The following is a 25,613-nucleotide window of genomic DNA, read 5'->3' as shown; positions in this document are numbered from 1 at the left end:
GATTAACATAACATAATAAAAAAATAAATAAATAAATAAAAATAATAAAAAAAAGTAAAAAGATATACAAAATTAACAAGTCTTTAGCTAGAATCACCAAGTATAAAAGAGAGTTCAAATAAATAAAATCTAAAATGAAAGAGAAGTTGGGGCGCCTGGGTGGCTCAGTCGTTGGGCGTCTGCCTTCGGCTCAGGTCATGATCCCAGGGTCCTGGGATCGAGCCCCGCATCGGGCTCCCTGCTCCGTGGGAATCCCGCTTCTCCCTCTCCCATTTCCCCTGCTTGTATTCCCTCTCTCGCTGTGTCTCTCTCTGTCAAATAAATAAATAAAATCTTTAAAAAAAAATAAAATAAAATAAAAAAAAAATAAAATGAAAGAGAAGTGACAACTTATATGACAGAATTACAATCATAAGAAACTACTATAAAGTTATAAGCCAATAAACAGAACAACCTTGAGAAAATGGATAAATTCCAAAAAATATATGATCTTCTAAGACTGAATCATAAAAAAATAGAAAATTGAAGCAGTAATCAAAAATCTGGGGGTGCCTGGATGGTTCAGTCGTCAAGTGTCTGCCTTCAGCTCAGGTTATGATCCCTGGGATGGAGCCCTGCATCAGGATCCCTGCTCAGCGGGAAGCCTGCTTCTCCCTCTCTCACTCCCCCTGCTTGTGTTCTCTCTCTCACTGTCCTCTCTCTCTCTCTGTCAAATAAATAAATAAAATCTTTTAAATAAAAACTAAAAATGTGTTTTAAAAAATCTCCCAATGAACAAAAGTCCAAGACAAGATAATTTCACTAATGAATTCTACCAAACATTCAAATAAGTTTTAATACACATCCTTCTTAAAAAATTCCAAACAATTGAAGAGGAGGAGAACACTTCCAAACTTGTTTATGAGGCCAGCATTACTCTGACATAGAAATCAGATAAGGATATCACAAAAAAGGTCAACTCCAGACCAATATCCTTGATGAACATAGATGCAAAATTCCTCACAAAATATTGGCCAAATTCAACAATAAATTAAAAAGGATCACACACCATGATCCAGGGGGATTTATTTCAGGGATGAAAGGAAGTTTCAGTCAATGTGATACACCACACTAACAAAATAAAAATTAAAAATGATATGATTATCTCAATGGATCCAAAAAAAATAATTTGATAAAATTCAACATTTGCTTATGATAAAAACTTACAACAAAGTGGGTATAGAGAAAACATACTTCAACACAATAAAGGCCATTTATTACAAACCCACTGCTGACATCATACTCAGTGATGAATAGCTGAACCATTTTCCCTTAAGACCAGGACCAAAGATATTCACACTTTTATTCAACAAAGAATTGGAAGCCCTAGCCATAGCAGTAAGGCAAGAAAAGGAAATAAAAGTCATCCAAAATGGTAAGGAAGAAACAAAGCTGTCACTATTTGCAGATGACATTATGCTATATTGAGAAATCCTAAAGTCTCCACCTAAAAACTGTTAGAACTAATAAATTCAGTAAAATTGCAGGATATAAAAATCAATACACAGAATTCTGTGATATTTGTACACTAATATGAGCTATCGGAAAGAAAAATTAACAAAGCAATATTAGTTATAATTGCATCAAAAAGAATAAAATACATAGGAATAAATTTAATCAAGGATTTGAAAAACCTATGCACTAAAAACTATAAGAAACCAATATAAGAAATTGAAAAAGACACAAATAAATGGAAAGATATTCCATGCTCATGAATTGGAAGAACTGATATTGTTAAAATGTCCATATTATCCAAAGCAATTTACAGATTCAATGCAATCACTATCAAAATTTCAATGGCATCTTTTTCACAGAAGTAGAGCAAATAACTCTAAAATTGGGTGGAACCACAGAAGATCCCAGATAGCCAAAACAATGCTGAGAGAGAGGAACAAAGCTGGAAGTATCATGCTCCCTGATTTCAAACTATATTACAAAGCTATAATAATCAAAACAGGGATACCTTGGTGGCTCAGTCCATTAAAAATCTGCCTTCAGCTCAGATCATGATCTCAGGATCCTGGGATCGAGTCCTGCGTTGGGTTCCCTGCTCAGAGGGGAGCCTGCTTCTCCCTCTCACTCTGCCTGTCCCCTCCACTTGTTTTCTCTCTCAAATAAATTTAAAAAATCTAAAAAAAAAAAAAAATCTGTACCTCTGAAACAAATAATACATTATATGTTAAAAAAAAGAAGAAGATAGTAGGAAGGGTAAAATGAAGGGGGGGAATCAGAGGGGAAGATGAACCACGAGAGACTATGGACTCTGAGAAACAAACTGAGGGTTCTAGAGGGGAGGGGGTTGGGGGGATGGGTTAGCTTGGTGATGGGTATTAAAGAGGGCACGTATTGAATGGAGCACTGGGTGTTCTATGCAAACGAATCATGGAACACTACATCAAAAACTAATGATGTAATATATGGTGATTGACATAACAATAAAATTAAAAAAAATCAAAAAAGTATGGTATTAGCATAAAAACAGACACACAGATCAATGGAACAGAATTGAGAGCCAGAAATAAACCCACACACATATAGACAGCTAATTAATGACAAAGAAGCCAAGAACACACAATAGAGAAATGTCAGTCTCTTCAATAAATGATGCTGGGAGGGATGGCTGGGTGGCTTGGTCCATTGACCATCTGCCTGCGGCTCAGGTCATGATCCCAGGGTCCTGGGATCGAGTCCCACATTGGGCTCCTTGCTCAGTGGGGAGCCTGCTCCTCCCTCTGCCTGCTGCTCTTCCCTGCTTGTGCTCTCTCTGTCTCTCTCTCTGACAAATAAATAAAATCTTTAAAAAAAATAAATAAATGATGCTGGGAAAACTGGAATGCTACATGCAAAAGAATGAAACTATACCACTATCTTACAACATACATAACAATACCTCAAAATGCATTAAATACTTGAATGTAAGTCCTGAAACCATAAATTCCAGAAGAAAATATAGGCAGTTAAGTTCCTGGACATAGGTCTTAGTGGTGTGTTTGTGGATTTGATGTCAAAGGCAAGGGAAACAAAAGCAAAAATAAAAAAATGAGCTACATCAAACTAAAAAAAGCTTCTTCACAGCAAAGGAAACCATTATCAAAATGAAAAGGCAACCTACTCAATGAGAGAATATATTTGCAAATTATATATCTGATAAGGGGTTAATATCCAAAATATATAAAGAACTCATACTACTCAACAACAACAAAAAACAAACCACCCAATTATAAAATGGAGAGAGATTCTGACCAATTTTCCAAAGAAGACATACAGATGGCCAGTAGGCCCATGAAAAAATGATTATTAGGTAAATTCAAATAAAAGCCACAATGAGATATTATCTAATACCTGTTAGAATGGCCAGTAGCAAAGAGACAAGAAATAATAAGCTTTGGAAAGGATGTGTAGAAAAAGGAACTTTTTTTCACAGTTGGTGGAAATATAAATTGGTACAGCTACTATGGAAAATGGTATAGAGGTTCCTCAAAAATTAAGAATAGATCTTTTATACAATCCAGTTATTCAACCCTGGGTATGTTTGTGAAGAATACAAAACACTAATTTGAAAAGATATATGCACCCCATGTTCATTTTAGCATTATTTATAATAACCATGATACAGCAACAATGTCAGTGTCCATCAATAGATGAGGGCATAACTAGGATATGGTGCGTGCCGACACATGCATGCATGCGTGCGCACACACACACGCATGCTGGAATATTACTCAATCCTAAAGAAGAATGAAATATTGCTATTTGTAACAACATGGTTAAACCTTGAGGATATTATGCTAGTAAAATAAGTGAGATAGAGAAAGACAAATACTGTATGACTTCACTTATATGTGGATTCTAACAAAACAAACAAGAAAACAAAACAATAAAAACTCACAGACACAGAGAACAGGTTGATGGTTATCAGAGGGGAAGGGGTTTGGGGCTTGGGGGGTGGATTAAATGAGGGAAGGGGATCAATTGTATGGTGACAGATGGTAACTAGACTTTTGCTGATGATCGCTTTGTAGTGTATACAGATGTTGAATTCTAATAGTTGTACACCTGAAATTTATACCATGTCATACACTAATTTCACCTTAATTAAAAAAAAAATTGAGCCAATGTCATTAGGAAAAATACATAATGCTAATAAAACAAAGGTAAAAATAATTTTGAGATTATATTTTGCATTGTTTTAATATTGAGCATGTTGTATTAACAGTTCCTAAGTTATTTTATTACATACGCACATACATACATACTAACATATTCAAATCATTAAAGAAAAAAATGGGATGTCTTCTCTCCCAGATCTTATTATATTGATGGTGCAGTTTTCAGGTTTTCTAATCTTCTCTGAAGTTACTGGACCTACAAGCCTGGAGGATGCAGAAAGAACGTGTGCCAAGACAGAGAACCCCAATGACAGTAGAAACCCAAAGGATACTCAGGGAGTTAACTATCTGGCAGAAGATATATATTAGCAATGAATTCTGTATTTGTTTTCATCTTCTCTTATTCTTAGAGAGATTAAAGACTACTTTTCATTAGTGACATTTTATACCAAAAAGTTAAGAATTGCTTGGCTCTTTATATGGTAACTCATTATTAAAATGTCTTTCAGAGGACACTATATTTTTTCTTTTGCTTTATTTTCATCAAGTGTATTGGGTGCAAATTACAAAAGGTAAAAAATAAAGGAAATCAGAGGCAGTGTTCTAGATGACACATTATGAAATCTTGACATTTAACTGCAAGGTAATATCTTAAATTGAATCCCATCTCTTAAAAAAATTAAAAAATAGAACAGAGAACAAACAACAATGACAACAAAACTATATTAAAATGATAATACTGGATAATTGGAGAAATTTGGACATGAGCATTTCATCAGATAAGAGTTCTGCAATATCTTTAGCATTTTGTGCGTGATAACTTTGTTGCAATTATGTAGGAGAATTTATTTCCCCTCTGAGGAGAAACATGTTAAATATTTAGGGTTAAAATTTAAAGGTGTTTACAGCTTATATTTAAATGGTTAGCAAAATAAAACAAAATATATGTATATATGAAAGAGAGAAAGCAGAAAAATGTGGCAAATATTCTTGTAACTGTTCTGTAAATTTAATATTCTTAAAATAAAATTTAGGAAAAAATAAAACAGGGTATACCTGGCAACTTGATACATTGATTTAATATTATTAATAATTAATTAACATAACATTAATTATTCATTTCCATGCATTCATTCAATCTAATACCTGATGCATCAATAAGAAAGAGAAACATATTGTTACATGTAAACAAACACACACAGATACATACACACAAACACTCAAAGGGATAAATTTCACACAAATCAGCTTGAGCAAAAAAACCCCACACACTAAATAGTACAGACTGTATGATTTCAATTATACACATTTCTAAAAGAGACACAAATATTGTTCAGAGTAATCAGTTTAGTGGTAACTTTAGGATATAAATATTGGTAAAAATAAATAAAATATATACCTATTTATGGAATTGAAGAATATTACTTTGGCATTAAAAGTATGTTGCTAGTAAAAGTTAGTAATAGGGATTTTAACCAAGAACTATAGTGGGAATATGCAGAAATAATACAAAGAGAAATACATAAAATGATCTTATACAGAGACCTCAATATTCATGAGCATGTGAAAGAAATATCAAATAATTCAATATGGGATTTGGGAGAAAAAATGTCAAATATGGACAAGATGTCAGCAGAACAGAGATATTTAAAGAGAGAAACAGAGTTCATAAAGCTACATTTCTAAAACTTATCAGACTCATGCATCTTCTCTCTAGTATTTTCTACTTTATCTCTGCCCTCAACAATTTAAGTGTCATAAAATATTTCCTAGGGAGCCTCTATTTTTTACATACTTAGATATCACTTCATTGCTCTTTGAATGTCTGTTTATGCTTTTTTCAGGGGATAGTTAAGGGGATTATGTAGGGAAAGACAAGAGAATGTTCATGAATGCCTTAAAGTGATTTATAAATATGAAATGCTAAGAAACTGCAATCCTGCTAGGCTATTACGTGATTTTATTTTATAAAAGTTGAAAAAATGGTGACACTCAAAAATATTCTGAGAAAATTAATTAACTCAAAGTTAAATGCCACAATGGAATTGCTTTGTTTATGCACCCTATATACACACTTCTATAAGCGGTAGGAATTTGAGGCATTATTTGGTATATAAAATAATACTTCTGCTTAATATCATGTGGTACTTTTCTTTGATTAAACACTTCCCACACATTTGATGAAGAACATAGGGAACCTCTATTACTTAGGTGTCTTTCATTTGTCCTGTACGGGAGGCTTATTCCTGCTAGGAAGATTAGCTGTGCATGGTTTGGTTCACTTCCATAGTGGGAGCCATAAATCCATCAAAACACATAAAAGAGACAGATGGCCTCCTAATTAAAGCTTGAATTTATGGTAGAGACAGTCTTCTCAGGGAAATTCTTCATGAAGCAATAGAGTAAGAAATGCTTATTTTTATTTATTAAAAGGTTGTTACGTTTATTTTGAAAGCATAAAATGAAGATATAAGGAACATGCATGTAGTTACTATATGAACTCTATTACAAGCTGGTAACAAAGGTATGATATTTGGCACAGAGAAGTGGGTCGTTAAAGAACTGTAAGAATTGCTGTTTATAAAAATGTTGGTGCAAAGGTCATCCAAATGATAAATGGGGGAGTGTTACCACTGACAGAACACTGATGCCGATTTAGATGTGAGTGGAAGCGCTGGCACTGCAAGAGACTTTCAGAGCTCAGCAAGGCTCCTTTTCAGAAAATAAAATATTGATTTGTATTAAACAGAGATGAGGTAGGATATCCACAGTGATATTTTCCCCTTTTTTCCCTCAGGAATAGTCTCAATGATGTGGATGGAGCTAGAGAGGGTTGTGCTAAGAGAAATAAGTCAGTCAGAGAAAGACATATACTATATGATTTCACTCATATATGGAATTTAGGAAAAAAAAAAACAGATGAACTTGGGGAGTGGGGAGAAAAGAGGGAGGCGAACCATCTAAGAGACTCTTAATTATAGAGAACAAACTGAGGGTTGTTGGAGGGGAGGTGGGTGAAGGGATGGGGTAAATGGGTGATGGGGGTTAAGGAGGGCACATTTTATGTTGAGCACTGGGTGTTGTATGGAAGTGATGAATCACTAAATTCTATTCCTGAAACTAATACTACACTGTATATTAACTAACTAGAATATAAATAAAAGCTTGAAACTAGAAAAAAAATAGTCTCAGACTCATTTCAATTTCCCTTCCTTTCTAAAAAAAAAATACTTTATTTTATTTATTTTTATTGAAGTATAATTAATACTCAATATCCCATCAGTTTCAGGTGTACATCATAGTGATTCCTAATTTTTATACTTTATGAAATGATCCCCATGATCATTCTAGTTACCATCTGTCACCATAGAGAGTTATAATATTATTGACTGTATTCCTTATGCTATACATTACATCCTCCCACTTATTTATTTTATAAATGGAATTTCACTCTTCCCGGATGTATAATACGACACTCAACAAAATAATACTTAAAAATGGAAAGTAAGAAAATAAATTCTTGTATAACTGGCAGTTGGCTGTAACATCCTGCAGCCAAGATTAAATATCAGTTCAACAGATATGTGTTTAAAGGAAACTGCACTGTGTGAGGTATCACAGAATAAAAACCTTAGAAATAAATAGACATATGTTATTTGAGCTCCAAAGAAAGTGAAAAATATCCACAGGTATAGATATTTTAAAAAGCCGATTTGCACTCTCTTACCAATTTATTTGTGATGACTACCATCAAAGGCCCTCCATATTCTCCCATAAAACATTTTTTTTTTAAAATGTAAACAGAGAACGAAAGAAAATGGGTTAAAATCAGCATCATAGGCAATTATTAAACTTACTCTCCAAGGTTAACTATTTAACTTTTAATATTCTGGAAAACATAACTTGAGTTAATATAAACTAATCCAGTACAAAGTACCAAAATGCAGTCTCCTTAAAATATGCATTTCTTAAATTATTAGAATAGGCAAGAACATAAGTAACTAAAATCATTGAAGGGGAATTTTCCAGGATGCCTATTTACAGAGCTTCTGCTGTGTTATTCTTTCATTTAAAATATTTTTTCATAACACAATATTTCTAGTTAATTGTTACTAATATATTATTCAATTTGCAAAAAATGAAATGTTTATACAAATTTTAGTCATCTATATTTGTAAATTTCTGTTTATTTTGAAAAAAATCTGTGTTAAATTCTTTTTTTAATAATACATTTTAACATTTTTGAAACTAATTCTATAAAAGTTGTTCATTATAGCAACTTTAAAATAAGTATCAACTTATTTGGCAAGAGAATATAGTAACAAGATTAAAAGAAAACTAAAGTGTTTCTATGTGAATTCAGGACAATTTGGTCATCAGATTGTATTCCTTAAGTTTATACAATTTTTGGTTGTCAATGATACCTCAGCAAAGCTGGGAAGATAAAAAAGAGAAGAATATGAGGGCTCGCTCTCTCTCTCTCTTTCTCTTTCTCTCTCTCTGCTCTCCACCATGTGGGATGCAGGGAGAAGGCCAACTGCAAACCAGAAAAGTCTCACCAGATACCTGATCAGCCGGCACCATGATCTTGGACTTCCCAGCATTTCAGAACTGTTAGGAATAAATGTTGTTTGAGCAAAACAAACATATCAAAAACAAAAACAAAACAAAACAAGACAAAAAACAGCAACAACAACAAAAAACAAAAAAAAACCAAAAAAACCCAAAAAACAAAAAGAAGAATAAATGCTATCATTAGGTGTGGACAAAAGTACTACAAAAGATTGGGAAGGGTGGTTGTCAGGGACTGGGGGGAACAGGAATGGGCAATTATCATTAATGGATGTGGAGTGTCAGTTTTGGAAGATGAAAGGAGTTCTGGAGATGAATGGTGGTGATAGTTACACACAATGTGAATGCAATTAATACTGTTGATGTACACTTAAAATATTTAAATTGGTAAATTTTATATATATTTTACTACAATTGAAAAAAGAAAAGAAAAAAAATATGAGTTCATCCAAGACATATTTTGTTTGTTTCTTTTTTTGTTTTTCTTGTTACCGTGTAAAAATAAATCAGGTTGCCTATTTTCATTTTTCATTCATTAAATGATAAATTAATTGACTAATCTGAAAATATCAGTGTCACTGTTGAATAAATATAATGTGAGGTTCAATTAAAAATGGTCTGAATCTCAGATACCCATTTGAATTAGTTATCTGTTCATTCCTGTGTTTGATGGTTCATAATTTATGGTGACTTCTGTTAATTAAAGGACATAGTACCCTACATAAAACATCTTTTACATTTTGTTGTGCTCTCAGCTTTAAAGGAAAAACATAATTTTGAACAAAGCCAGTTGTATATCTCATGTCTGAGAAAGGCTATGCAACTTAATTGTTCCCATGAGAGACCACTGATTATTTGAGAGAGATGCCTATGTTCAAATGCTTTAAAAGTGAAGGTACATCCGTCAGATTTAACACATATTTTTAAAAAGAATAGAAATCGTATAAATTAAAAAGATCAATTTCTGTTAGTGGCACTGGTTTAATTACTGTGAATCTGACCAGAACAGCTTGTTGACAGTTACAATATAGAGACAAGTGAATCCTTTGAATGTCTATTATTTCTAAAACTTAACTTTTGAATTTTCATTTTCATAATCTCAAAGTAAGACATGACCCAGAAATGTTTTGTAATTTAGAGACATAATTTATTTGTCAAATATAACCTTTACATATTTTATGCCTGATAACACTAACAGCTCTCATGATAATCATGTTTAGTGTAATTGATTCACATTTGCTTTGAAAGTGTTGTTAGTATTAACTAGCATTGATTAGAGATATGTATGTATGTCTGTGGTCTGTATGTATGGGTATGTTGGGGGGCATCCCTGTCCATAGAAGTGAATTTACCATAATTCTTGATCAAAACACACTCATCATATGTCTACGCATAATCTGCTTTATTGTTAGTTATTTTAAGGATGCAATAAGAACCTATAAAACCACTCACACCCACACCAACACCCACAAGCTAAGGCCTTGGGGTGGGGTAAATTTATACACATGTCTCCATTCTATTCCCTGCATCCTCATCCCATCCTAACTTTGATAAGATCATTTTCTGAAAGGTGATACTAATAATCTTACTTTTTTAAAATGAAATTTATAGCATCCACACATATACTAACGATGTAAATTTTTCCCTTTTGAATTATTTTAGCTTTTTAATGAGATGATCATATATACAACGATGTAGCTTTAAAATTATTTTTTCTATAAATTATTCATCTTAACTATATGATACAGCATGACAATAATATACCATATTTTTATCTTTTTTTACTTTATTTTTTTTAATTTAATTTAATTTTATTATGTTATGTTAGTCACCATACATCATTAGTTTTTGATGTAGTGATCCATGATTTATTGTTTTTGTATAACACCCAGTGCTCCACGCAGTACGTGCCCTCCTTAATACCCATCACCGGGCTAACCCATTCCCCCACCCCACCCCCCAAAACCCTCAGTTTGTTTCTCAAAGTCCATAGTCTCTCATGGTTTGTCTCCCTGTCCTATTTCCCCCCCTTCATTTTTCCCTTCCTTCTCTTAATATCCTCCATGCTATCCCTTATGTTCCACAAATAAGTGAAACCATATGATCCTTGACTTTCTCTGCTTGACTTATTTCACTTAGCATAATCTCCTCCAGTCTCATCCAATTTAAACATCCACTGTCTTATTTATAAGTCTCTGTTTTTTTCAGGCTTTACCTATTTTAAAAATTGCTCCCTTGAACTTTCTTATATGTTTCTTGTTAAACTTGAAAATAAATTTCTTTTAGAGACAGGCTTAAGATAGTCTTTAGAGATATGCAGTATGTGATTCTATTTTAGAAATTATTGCCAATCTGTTTCTACAAACAATTTATAAAATCGGTCACTAGATGATAGATGATAGATGATAGATGATAGATAGGTGATAGAAAAAAGAGTGATCATATAATTTATTTTTGAAATAGACACTTTTGTGAATGGAAGGGTCTCTGTTATTAATTAGATTATTAGTAACAATAATTATTATTAGTGTTCCACTCCAACAGGTGTAAACTTGGAATGTCCTAAAAACAAATAATAAAACTCACAGCAAAACATATAAGCAACAATGACAAAAATAATAAAACCCCAGGAAAGCATATAAGCAACAACGATAAAAACAAATAAATATAAAACCCACAGCAAAACATATAAGCAACAATGGCTCTGTTATTAATTAGATTATTAGTAACAATAATAATAGTTATTAGTGTTCCACTCCAAGAGGTATAAACTTGGGATGTCCTAAAAGAAACAAATAATAAAACCCACAGCAAAACATATAAGCAACAATGACAAAAACTGCAATTAAGTTAATTTTGGACTTGTCCCACCATGTTTGTGTAATGTCCTCAAACATAAGCTTTATATCATTTAAGTGTTTTTAAGGTTTTAAGATAACAATAAGTCAAATTTCGAGCAAGGATATTCAGATTATTATATGAATGCATCATCACCAGATTTTTTTTTTTTTAAGATTTTATTTATTTATTTGAGAGAGAGAGAATGAGACACAGAGAGCATGAGAGGGAAGAGGGTCAGAGGGAGAAGCAGACCCCCCGCTGAGCAGGGAGCCCGATGCGGGACTCGATCCCGGGACTCCAGGATCATGACCTGAGCCGAAGGCAGTCGCTTAACCAACTGAGCCACCCAGGTGCCCAAGATCTTTAAATCTTTATTCATTCATGTATTTAACATGATGATAAAAATTAACTACTAGTTTGATCATTTTTTACCACTTGTTGTAAACAATAATTCTAACGGAATTCCAGAAGAGTATTCAATATAGGGAAAATACATGAAAATATAAATGAAACATTTCATTAAAATTCATGCCTATATTGGTATGATAAGAGCTCAATATAATCAATTGGAACAAAATTTTTCTTTTGAATCATTTCTGAATACTTAGAGGGTAAAATTCTTATCTGAACTGAAATGTTAGCACCACCTTTAACACCAGTGGTGTTAATGCAGTTGTCTTTTATGTTTCCTCCTATAGACCACTTAGAATTCTTAATTTTTATTTATTTTTTAATTTTTTTATTAACATACAATGTATTATTTGTTTCAGGGGTACAGGTCTGTGATTCATCAGTCTTACACAATTCACAGCGCTCACCATAGCACATACCCTCCCCAATGTCCATCCCCTAGCCACCCCATCCCTCCCACCCCCACCACTGAGCACCGTCAGTTTGTTTCCTGAGATTAAGAGTCTCTTATGGTTTGTTTCCCTCTCTGGTTCTTTTAATTCCTGGTGTTAAATTTTCAGAAGCATGTCCTTGGGCAAAAGAGATTTGTATTAATTCACAGCCACTGTCGCAAGTAATTTAGTGGTGCTGTCAGTGTACTTACAGTTGCTCTTTGCCAAATAACCAAAAAAGTCATACCAATAATAAACTATAAAAAGAAGGCAATAAAATTATTAGTTAGGGCTACAAGGAGCACTCCATAATTTTCAACAATGTGAAAATATGCTTTTGTATGTAAGGTCTTAAAATCTTAAGTGGAGAATAGGTAGACTTCTAATTGCAGGCTTAGTGTGAATTCCCCAGTACCATTCCTTGATTGTCCTTGTTCTGCTAACCTGGTTTTGTCCATGTCTGTCTGAGTGTCTCTAATCTATCATCTATCTATCATCTATCTATCTATCTATCTATCTATCTATCTATCTATCATCTATCATCATCTATTATCTATCTATCATCTATCTATCATCTATCTATCTTCTATCTATCTATCATCTATATCTATCATCTATCTATCATCTATCATCTATCTATCTATCTATCATCTATCTATCATCTATCTATCTCTTTCTATCTTCTATCATCTATCTATCTAATCTTTATAGTTTTCAAAATAACAGTCAGCATGGAAAAGTTTTTACATTAACAAAAAATATAGTCAAACTGAGTCCAAATCCTGGCTTTGTCACTTTCAAACTATGGGAGTTGAGCAAGTCACATGAACTATTTCTCAGTTGCCTTGTGTTACTATAATTTCAAAAGACATTGTAATAATGCTTCCCCTATGTGGTTTGAGAGAGGATATTATAAGCTAATCTGTAAAAAAGTACTAATGTATTAGCGACTAAAGTTTAGCTATCTATGGATAATATAGTCTGTGTTTATGGTGTGTCATATCTTGTTTTAAGCAATTTATATATTTTAATTTTCATAATTGTGTTGGCATTTAAAAGAACACAGAAGTGACTAAATAGAATTCCAAGACCAGTTTGACTTCAAAGCCAGTGCTCTTAACATCCCTTCTACATAGATCAATAGTAGATTAAGATGCCAGGTTCCATTAAAATCATAAATATAATGTTATAATAAATAATTTTTACTCTTGAAGTAATGTGGCTTATACTATAGTTCTTACTTGGCCTGGGTGTCCTGTCTGCTCTTAACTGTCTTCAAGTGTTCTTAGTCTTTGTCCATCCAGTGAATTCAACATTCAAAAGAGCTCTGCTTAATGTAATTATTCCCTGGGACTAGTGTGATAGGTCTTCCTTATCCTGAAGCTGTGTATAGAGAGAATCTAAATATCTTTGGCCAGGGAGGAACATGACCTGCTTAGAGACAGCTAGAATCTGACTGCCATTTTTGCACTGTCAAATCAATTTCTGCTAAATCTTTTAACATTGTCTTTGGAGCAGTATGTCTGAGCAATATAGCTCATTGTCTTCCTGACCAAGGTACAGTAAGCTTGCCTACCTTGCAGTCACAAGATAGTCAAGTTCAAATATATTAACTATGCTAAATTTGTCAATGATGCTTCACTCTTTTCAAATGAAAGTCATTTGTTTTTCCAATTTAAGAGCATATGAAGAACAGTTATCATCATTAGGTAGAGAACGCTAGCTCTTAGGATATTTCTTAATCAAATTGTATCCCTATTCAATCTCCCTTGTGTCTGCCCCCCACATATACTGCACACACACACACACACACACACACACACACACACACACACGCACACCATAAGGAATTGAACAGTTTCTCCTTGGGTGCCATAATCTTGTATAAAACAGAAGCTATAGCAAAATAGATACTTTTTTCTTCATGATTTTCTTCTTAGAAATCAAGTAAGGAAGGGCCAGAATGTTTATCAGCCACACTTCTAAATAATTAAGCTCTTGATAACAAGACAAAAAATCAGTACTCTCAAAAGTATTTAAAGTGGTCAAATTTGTATTACTTCGTGAATCCACAGAACATTTAAGCATAATGCTTTTTTAAGGGTGCTGGGAGCATTTGTTCCCAATACACATTCAGGTACTATCAGAGAATAGAGAAAGTGGGGACAATCCATTTTTAAAAAAATATATATAATAACACATTTTGTTCAAGGAGTCCAATATTTTATTCTTTTGTCTTTTAACAAATATAACCATCAAAAGTATTCAGATGGAAGGTTTTTACAGAATGTCTTTAAGGTCTAAGATGAATTGCATTCTGTAGTTATAAATAAATATGGGAAAATTGTTTATTCCATGTTTTATTGCATATTTATTGTATATTATATATTTACATATTACTTATTATATAATTACATAATATTATATATTTATTACATATAAAATATACAAATTAAGCCAAACATTGATTTTAAAGCCTGTTTTTAAAAATATTTTTATTTATTTGACAGAGAGAGACACAGCGAGAGAGGGAACACAAGCAGGGGGAGTGGGAGAGGGAGAAGCAGCCTTCCCGCTGAGCAGGGAGCCTGATGTTGGGCTAGATCCCAGGACCCTGGGACTATGACTTGAGCCGAAGGCAGACGCTTAACGACTGAGCCACCCAGGCGCCCCAAAGCCTGTTTTTATAGGAGCATTGGTGCTAGAGGAAAAGGGCATGAGAGGAAATAATATATTCATGGTATCCTTTGTAAAATGTTCTTCCACTATAAGAAAACAACACACAAATATGAGAATAGCATGACACTGTTGAGAGTCTTGATAATTATCATTAATGACCCAAGAGTTTAAGTCATAAAACTTCCTACACATGGCAGCAGGAAGATGAATGTAATTGATAACAAAGATAGTTCATTGCTAGATTTTCATAAAATTCCCAGATAAATACTGAGTCTAAATTCATCTCTGCAAACTTGATCAATAACAAAGGTATATCCATTTGTTAAATTCTAGGTCTCTGTATGTGACCTCTAGCACTATAGAACTGTACATTTTGACAAGGGAAACAAATACTAGTGTTTTAATTCTTGTTTTATTTCTAGGAAGAAACAGGCAATATGGAATGCCAGATGCAATATTTTCCTTAGTTTTCTTGCTTTCTGAATAAACTATCATCTCCATTTTATATCTGTTTGAAATTATGGAAATAAAGTCTTAACAAATTTAGTACATTTTGCATGTTAGTTTTGTTAAATTTCTATACATGTGTCATGTATTGACTAAAGTATCTTAGATATTTTACTACTATATAAATGGTATACTTAGTATAAGTAACATATACACATATAAACCAATACTTAATAAAAAGATGAGAAATAAGACTATTACTCTTTTCTAAGAATATTGGTTATATCATCAGAGCAAAGCTGTAAATATTTTATTCTTTATTATAATTAGTTAATTCCCACTTTTGTTCTGCTTAAACTCTTGTAAATCATAGTTACTGAATTCTTTTTTTTTTTTTTAAAGATTTTATTTATTTATTTGAGAGAGAGAGAATGAGAGACAGAGAGCATGAGAGGGAGGAGGGTCAGAGGGAGAAGCAGACTCCCTGCCGAGCAGGGAGCCCGATGCGGGACTCGATCCCGGGACTCCAGGATCATGACCTGAGCCGAAGGCAGTCGCTTAACCAACTGAGCCACCCAGGCGCCCATAGTTACTGAATTCTTAATTTAAAGGTTTTTTTTTTCCTTTTAAATAGTTATACTTACTTTTAATATGCTACATAATCTTTTGTAGTATTCTCTTTCCTGAAGATATTCTAATCTTGCTTTTATTTCTTTATAGATTATAAACATAGTTTTCTATATTCTTCTTTATTACATTTTTTATTTTCATTCCATTTTAGTTAAAACACAATGTTATATTAGTTACAGGTGTAAAATATAGTGATTCAACAATTCTATACATCATTACTCAGTGCTCATCATGAGGAGTGTACTCTCAATCCCCTTCATCTATTTCATATTCTGTGTATGATAATTGTAATTTGGAAGCCAGGGCATGACTGTTACTGCTGGTTCTTGATCATAATGTTTTCTTTATTTTATTTTTCCTTGTGTCTCTGGTTATCTTTGACCTGATACCAGCCATTTATCTGAAAAATCATTTGTAGAAATAATTTGAAGTCTGGTACAAAAGAATCTTCTGCTGAAGAGAATTTACATGTGCTGTTGGTCAGGAGTCCAGCATCTCTCAGGAGTCCATATCCTACTAGACCACAGTAATTTTAACCCAAATTCAAGAATTAAGATTCCTCACACCTTGTAGAACTACTCAAGCCTGCAAGCCCATGGGAAGACTAACTTCTTTCCCATTCAGTCTCATCCTTAGGATATGGTCTTCTACAGTCCCAGATTTGTGTTTCATATGTGAGTGTGGGTGTGTGGAGATTCACAGTCTCCATCCAGGAGTGCACTGGGCTTTGACTTCTGTCCTTCTTAAGTAACTAAGCTGGCTAACTTTCAGCTATTTTACAATTCTATTTTTTTTCCTTTCAGTAACTACCCTGAGGATGATATTGATTTTTAATGCTAGTCATTTTTCTGGGCTATCATATTTTCCTAAATTTTTGGTTGGCATGTATTTCCCTCGTGATCTTTTAAAATTGCAAACATGATTCTCATGCTCATTTACCAGACATATCACTCTACTCTTTTTAGGGAAAGAACTTAAACACCATAACAAGCAAACGTAACAAAGAACATATAAGCACCATCACACACTAGCATCTGTAGCTGCTTATACTTTAATCTTAACTCCCACCATTACACAACCTTAAAGTCTACATGGTTACATAAAACTAGTGGAATTTTCCTAAATGGATTCTACCTTTTCTCATTTTAATGTGCTCATGTACTTCTTCCTACCTTGTTTTACCATTTCTCTATCTTTGCTTATTAACTTCTAATAATTTACAACAGTTTGTATAAGTATTTCATTAGCCTTGTCTATTTATATTTGGAATTTAAATTATTTTCTTATTATTTTATATGAAATTTTAAATGATATTACATATTTTAAAATATGTAGCAAATATTTTTTATCACTTGTATTTTGCAGATATCTTCATTTTTCATTAAATACATTGTGGTTAATTTCATTAAATCAAATTTTAGAATGTTATCGTTTTGATTTCTAACTTACAAATTTGATACAGGAAGCATAGAAAATATTTTGACATATACTTATGATTTTCTAGTGATCTGAAAATGTTGTATTTGTTTTCTTTAAGTATGGTTTTCAGTGCACTTACACATTATATAAAATTCATTTCTAAATGAGTGGTATGAAATGTACATTTTTCAATTTTTTTTCTCCAATGGTCAACTGATACACTACACTAATGTGTTCATTACTCTTGCCTTTATAATTCTTCCACATAACATATTTTTCACAATATATTTTAACTTTAAATTTAAAAATGTTTCTTTGATCTAATACTTATTGTCATAAGTGAGAAATATCTAGAGAGCAGGCACTTAAAAGTAACATTATATATTCATTTACGGTTTTACTGTTTTAAAAAGATTTCACACTATCGTTCCACGTATTTCTACCAACAATATAATATCCTATTCACTTATGATCCCAAATTAAGATTCAGCACATTAGTTGGGCTGCTTCAAATCTGATATTTTATAAGTTTTGTACCAGGAGTCAAGAATCATGGCCTTTAGTGGAGTCTAATTCACAACTCTTTCCACTTTTCCTGCTATCTGTGTAACAAGAGACTTGCGAATAAATTGATTTGATTAAAAATTATATAGAATACTTTATTTCCACTAACTGCATATGGATATAATAAATAGCAAAATCCTTAAATTTTAATTTCCTTCTATCTCATTCAATGTGATTTCAGTGTGAAGCCCTTATTCATTTGAATGCTATACTTTGGTTTTTATTAGTTTGGAATATCATAACTAGAATGTGACTTTTATTCCACAAAAGGAAAATGAGTACATAAATGTCCAAACATCATGTGGTTAATAATGGTGAATTTAAAAATAATTACTGACCTATTTTGATAAGGCTGAGTTATTGTTATAGAGCAGAAAGAATAACATTCAATAGAGCAAGCTTTTCCAAATTGCCCTAATTATAGTAAAACTTTAATTTGGTCTAACTACATTATTTATATTATTTTATAAATTTTCCTTTTTTGTAAAAGTGTTCACTTTGGTTTTTTGTATCCTCCATTCTTTTGAAAGTAATCTTACTTTTGTTGGTATTTTGATTTCACATAAATAATTTAGTGTTGTTAGAAACAAATAACTAATAAATATGTTTATGTTTTCCTAGTAAATGCTATGTACTTAAATTTGTAAAGATCTTGGTAAAGTCAAAAATTAATTTTTCTATTTTTGATGATAGATGTTCAAGTGTGAATTATAACACTTGTGAAAACATTGTATGTTACACAAAATTTAAATTATTTCAAAAGACAAAAATATAAAGTTAAGACTGTCTTATAATATCCAAATGTAACATTTAAATTGTTATTCTTCATCGTTTGGACACATACTCATTTGGAATATAAAAGGACCTTAAGATGTATGTAGCACTGGCAGTATTCTTTTCTAGTTGCATGAGACCATTTTTCCTCTTTGCTTTCAGTTCATTAGCTACTGCTTTCACAAGAGTGAGAATTGCACTTAAGGAATTTAAAAGGATCTCCTATGATTACCTAATCAAACTTTCAGAGAAAGGACCTTACAACACTTCTGTGATGTTAGCTTCTTTCTTAAGGAAGGAAATGTATTAGTTCATTCCATTTAGAAAGACACTTGCTGCTAGAGTACTTTTCTTCCATAGTTAATTTCCATCCATTCTCTGTTGTAATAGCCGTTCCACATCTCAGCACACTAGTGGAACTAGAAAATAGCTGATTAAGATGATGCGACCCTTTTAGTAACTTTGCATATATAAGGAAAGTTGCCATGATACGCATAGCATTCTTCCTTGTAGACTTAATGGTACTAATGTTTTTCTCTACTAGAACCTTTTAAATCTTACTGCTCATCTAGTGGTGTGTTCTTCAACCCATCTGGAAATTGTGATAAAGAAATGCTCTGGGAGTTTTAAAATAGGGTTTTAAGCCAAGCCTTTGCACATGGAAGCAGTATAGCAAATGAAAGCTACAAACCACACTCCTTCAATCTTTAGCAGTGCCCAGGAATTCTGTCAGAATGAAATTACAGGTTAGAAATACAGTTCAACATCAGGCAGCGCTTATGGTGGTCTGAATCAGAGGCCGAAATTTCCTGTAGGCCTCAAACATATTTTGTGGTTACATTTGAAATGTCTCCACCTAGATGGGGTTAAAGCTAGCAAGGTCGCAACCTGAGAATCAATGATCAGTTTAGTGAGGTCTGCTTAGTACTGCTCACCGTGCTTGACCCCTAAGCCTCATTCCGTGTGGGCCACCCCTCCTCTTCCCATCAGCTCTCAGCTCTTTCAGGTGGACTTGACCTCTTCCCTCACTAGACTTGCAGTTTTCACCTGTTTTTTCCATTCTTTACGCTACTCAGATCTTGATGTTTATTTACCAATATATGGCAGAAAATAATAGATGTGGAAAGATGCAAAACACCTAAATACAGAAACAGTTACATGTTCAAAACTAATCAGAAATGGCATGAAATAAAGAAATTGGTGACTAGATGCCAGGGGCTCAGAATCGCTGACGTGAGGCCAAGATTAATTATCAACAGCAGTTTCACCAAAACTAGAAAGCCATACCATTGACATTCTCTTCTCCCTGCATTATTTTTTATTATATTTGTTATTATAGTTATTTATCCTTCGTATTTGAGGAATCACATAAGAACTAACATTGTGACATTATTGGTACTTTAGAATACACTGGTTCTTTTCTTAACTTATCACCATGACTCGTCTGAGCAGTGCTAACCTGTTGCCACTTATACATTAATCTGAACTCATGTATTCAAGAAGCAGGGACCATACAAGTACCAGAGACAAAAGCAAAGCAAGTGTGTCAACCATTACACAAGCAAGTCAGATGAAGAAATTGGACACCAGTAAAAAAAGACCTTAAAAGAGTAAATTTTTTTCTCAAAAAAAAAAAAAGTACTCTTCACTTCCTTCCCAAAATCTGTGGGTAAAAATTAGTAAGCTGAAGTAAGATCACAACAGGTGGCACCCTGAGGAACCAAGTGTGGGGTCTAAAGGCAATAATTAATACTCAATTTTTCTTTTTGATAATGTTTTATCTCCTATCCTAGCTTTTCCATAATTATATAAAATGATTTTTAGATTTTAATCAAAAATAAAACCTTGTGCATAATTATTTATTTAATTTTTATATTTATTCATTTATTTTTAATTATAATTAGTTTTTATTATGTTATGTTAGTCACCATACAGTACATCATTAGTTTTTGATGTAGTGTTCCATGATTCATTGTTTGTGTATAACACCCAGTGCTCCATGCAGTACATGTCCTCCTTAATATCCATCACCGGGCTAACCCATCCCCCCATCCCTTTCCCCTTTAAAACCCTCAATTTGTTTCCCAGAGTCCATTGTCTCTCATGGTTCCTCTGTCTCTCTGATTTCCCCCGCTTCATTTTCCCCTTTTTCTCCTAATGTCCTCCATGATATTCCTTATGTTCCACAAATAAGTGATATCACATGGTAATTGTCTTTCTCTGACTTATTTCACTTAGCATAATCTCCTCCAGTTCCACCCATGTTGATGCAAATGGTGGGTATTCATCCCTTCTGATGGCTTAGTAATATTCCATTGTATATATGGACCACATCTTCTTTAGCCATTCATCTGTTGAAGGGCATCTCGGCTCCTTCCACAGTTTGGTTATTGTGGACATTGCTGCTATGAACATTGGGGTGCATATGGCCCTTCTTTTTACTACATCTGTATCTTTGGGGTAAATACCCAGTAGTGCAATTGCCGGGTCATAGGGTAGCTCTATTTTTAAATTTTTGAGGAAATTCTGCACTGTTTTCCAAAGTGGCTGTACCAACTTGCATTCCCACCAATAGTGTAAGAGGGTTCCCCTTTCTCCACAACCTCTCCAACATTTGTTGTTTCTTGTCTTGTCAATTTTTGCTATTCTAACTGGTGTAAGATGGTATCTTACTGTGGTTTTGATTGGAATTTCCCTGATGGCTAATGATGTTGAACATTTTTTCACGTGTCTGTTAGCCATTTGTATGTCTTCTTTGAAGAAGTGGCTGTTCATGTCTCTGCTCATTTTTTGACTTGATTCTTTGTTTTTTGGGTGTTGAGTTTGAGAAGTTCTTTATAGATCTTGGATACCAGCCCTTTATCTGTAGTGTCATTTGCAAATATCTTCTCCCCTTCCGTGGGTTGTCTCTTTGTTCTGTTGAATGTTTCCCTTATCTTGATAAAGTCCCGGAAGTTCATTTTCGCTTTTATTTCCCTTGCTTTTGGAGATGTGGTTTGAAAGAAGTTGCTGTGGCCATACCACCTGCAAGCATATGTCTAAGACACTTATACTGGTTCACTGAAAACACACTTTATAGAACCTTCTTTATTCATTCATGCATTCATCTGTTTATTCAATAATTATTTCACAATTGTTACTCACTATATAGTAGAGACTTGAAATATAAAAATAAGACATAGCCTCTTATATATGACAGACACGGAAAGATAAACAGAGAGGCAGATAGCTAGGTATTTAAAAAACTGATGGATAGTTACTACGGTATGTTAGATATCATACAATATATGTAAGAATGTGGGAATTAACAGCAAATTCTTTTTTTAAAAGATTTATTTATTTATTTTAGAGAGAGAGAGAACAGGGGGGATGGGCAGAGGGAGTGAAAGAGAATCTAAAGCAGACTCTCCCCTGAGTGCAGAGCCTGACATGGGGCTTGATCTCAGGACCCTGAGATCATGACCTGAGTTGAAATCAAGAGATGGCCACTTAACTGACTGAGGCATGCAGGTGCCCTGCAAATTCTTTTAACAAAGAGAATGGTGATCTATTCTAACATTCATCCTATATTCATAGCATCAGGGAATCCAACTCAGAAATACATTTTAAAGTGGGACTTGAGACATTCCACTTATGGTTAGGTTCCAGAAGGCCATGGATAACCTTCACTCATATAGAAACAATAAGAAATCACAATATCATAAAAAGAAATCATACTTCCTGTTACAGCCACAGAACAGGGAGCCTGATGTGGGGCTTGATCCCAGGACCCTGAGATCATGACCTGAGCCAAAGGCTGACGCTTAAAGACTGAGCCACCCAGGCACCCCGAAATGGTATTTTTAGACAAGAGGGAGAAAATTGCAAATGTTTTTCCAAAATTCTGTCTGATCATAACTTTAAATCAGTTATCATCATCTATCCTAACAGATGCGGGGATGGGGAGGTATAGAAACAAATATTTGAAAACAATGATAATCTTATCCATGCACTCCTTTAGAATAATTTTTCTAAATGTTTTCAATCATAAATATACTTAAGCATGATATCTGTGTACAGGTAATCAAGAGATGATTATTTCTCTATTTGATATATCCATAAATGAAGTATTCACACATATTTTAGGAAAAATTACTTGAAAGCCTTGGGAATATTTTTCTGCTCACTCTTTTGCAATTAAATATGCAAAACTTGTTTCTCTTGGTCTCTAGGATTCTTTACTCTTTGCCATTTTGTGACATTTTGAAAATAGTATACCAAATAGAAAAGGCATGATCTGCCCTTTAGAAAACAATGGCAGAAAATGCTTATTTTTTCAGGGCTGAACGAATGACTTGAAATGGGTGAAACCTGTTCTAAGAGAAGGCAATGTATCATAAGTCACAAAACACTAATCTAATTGGTTTTGGGATGGTTCGTTTTTACTGATTTTTTTTTCATAAATGCTATTTTTTTCCTAGAATATGGTAACTTTTTCATGCAAAATTCTTAAGTAATCTGTACATTACTTGGAACTAATGCAGGGTCCTATCTTTGTTTCAGAGTGAGAGCATGTGATTGGCCTCTGCAGTGGAAAAGGAATTTTAACTAGCCTCTCCCTTTACATTTTTTTTTTTTTAATGGATCAGTTATTTAATTACGTTCTTTGTAAGAAATTTAGAACACCAATTTGTGGGGCGCCTGGGTGGCTCAGTCGGTTAAGCGTCTGCCTTCGGCTCAGGTCATGATCCTGGAGTCCCTGGATCGAGTCCCGCATCGGGCTCCCTGCTCGGCAGGGAGCCTGCTTCTCCCTCTGACCCTCCCCCCTCTCATGTGCTCTCTCTCTCTCATTCTCTCTGTCTCAAATAAATAAATAAAATCTTTAAAAAAAAAAAAAAAAGAAACTAAAATGTTAAAAAAAAAAAAAAAAAAAAAAAATAGAACACCAATTTGTGAGGGTAAACTCCATTTGTGAGAGAAAACACAGAGCGGAGGTAGTCCTGAAGCTGAGGAACAGCTTTGATCTTTGGCAGAATTTGCGAGTCCACAGCTTTCTGATCAACTTTGCGCTGCTTTGTAATCTCATATTTCTCTTTCTCGGTGCTAAGATCTCACCCTCCTGGTGTCTGGGCTTGCACAGCTTCTTCTTCTTGAAGTAAGCATCAGTGAGATGTTTGGGGATTTTCACACTGCTGATACCAATTTTGGTAGAAGTAGCAATGACGAATGTCTGGTGTGTTCTACGCAGAGGGACTCGATTGAGGGACAGAGGTCCGGTCACAAGTAGCAAGCCACTGCTCAGTTGCTTCGGGAAAACTACCCTCTTGCCTCTGCGGCGCCCAGCGAGGATGATCAAAATGGTCCTGGGAGTGATACTAGCTCGCAGCTTTCTCACGTGCTGACTGAAAGGATTTTTGCCGGGGCTCAACAGCTTTCGAGGCACGTCTTCAGTAGGGTAATAACCTAGGCATTTTGCAAAGTTTAACCACTCGGGTACCACCGTTCTTGTCACCACCAACTGGTTTTGTGACAGTAGCAAGAACTTTCTCCTTCTTTTTCTTTTCAACCCTGGATTTAGCTGCCTCTTGTACATGGCCTTTCTGGAATACATAGCCGATCGGGAATATCTGCCAATTCCTCTGACAAGTACAGGGTTTCGGCTGCAGTGGGGCTTCCCCTTCTTTGGCGTTTTAGCCTTGGGGTTACCCTTCTTAGCCTTGCCACCGGCATCAGCCTTCTTAGCTTCAGGTTTCTTCTCCTTAGTGTCCGGCTTCTCAGCTTTTTCGCCTGCCATCTTGCAAGATGGGAAAGAGCTCCCTTTACATTTTGAAAGAAATAATCTTCGGTAAGTATGTGATAGTTCAGGAAACAGAAATTCACAAGGGACTTATTTGGATTTAGAGTAACCGTTGGGTTTATTTTGACCTTATTTCTCCTTTATACAATGTGGATCTAAGCGTTAAGTATTCAATGGGCTGACCAACTGCAACATAACTGATTGTTGAATTAAGATAAAATGAGATGATGTATGTAAAACACTCAGACGTAGATGTTCTTTTTATTATTATCACAGCTTCCACATTTTGGAAAACAACCTGGTCAGTGTCAATACCAATTACAGTGATAGTTGATTCAATCTCCTACCTGCTCAATTGTAATGTTCAGACCATAATCCAATTTACTTCGAGATGTTGTTGTAATAATAAATTGCAGGTTTAGATATGAAAATACTTAGAATATATTCAGCACTTGTCACATACTATATTTTTGTTCATTTCCTAGTACCCTGAAGTTGGATTACTTAGTATGTACCTAGATGTTAGAGTCAATGAAACAGTATATTTCTGAAACTCATGGTAATCTAATTCAAAAAGTCTTTTAAACATGAATGATTATTTAGCCATAGAATATGATTATAATTAAGGGTAAGTTGATGTTAATATATTTGTAATTCTTGTGGTCAAAAAAAAGGGTAAGTTGATATTGAATTAATATCCTGTTTTCCCAGGTTTGAGGGCAAACATCACTAATCATGATTCTAAAATTAGCTATTTGTTTCTCATTTACAGTATCCTACCATACAGAAAGTGGTCAACTTTTGCTTAAGTATAAAATACCTTGTGTGACATGCCAGTGTAATTCTGTAAGATACATTTATAACATTTTCTCTAGGCTACATTTACAACACTTTAAAAAATATGGCCTTTACTCTTTGTCA

The 25,613-nt window shown here is 33.8% G+C and overlaps 1 pseudogene; it reads right to left on the bottom strand.

Annotated features, from left to right (window-relative positions):
• Nucleotides 1-23,784: 23,784 nt before the first annotated feature.
• Nucleotides 23,785-24,706, bottom strand: LOC118519730 (large ribosomal subunit protein eL6 pseudogene; annotated as a pseudogene).
• Nucleotides 24,707-25,613: the final 907 nt, after the last annotated feature.

Source organism: Halichoerus grypus, chromosome 1 (genome assembly GCF_964656455.1).
Source record: "Halichoerus grypus chromosome 1, mHalGry1.hap1.1, whole genome shotgun sequence".
Lineage (NCBI taxonomy): Eukaryota > Metazoa > Chordata > Mammalia > Carnivora > Phocidae > Halichoerus > Halichoerus grypus.
The sequence above is the reverse complement of the archived record's forward strand: the minus strand, read 5'-3'. Positions and strand labels throughout refer to the sequence as shown.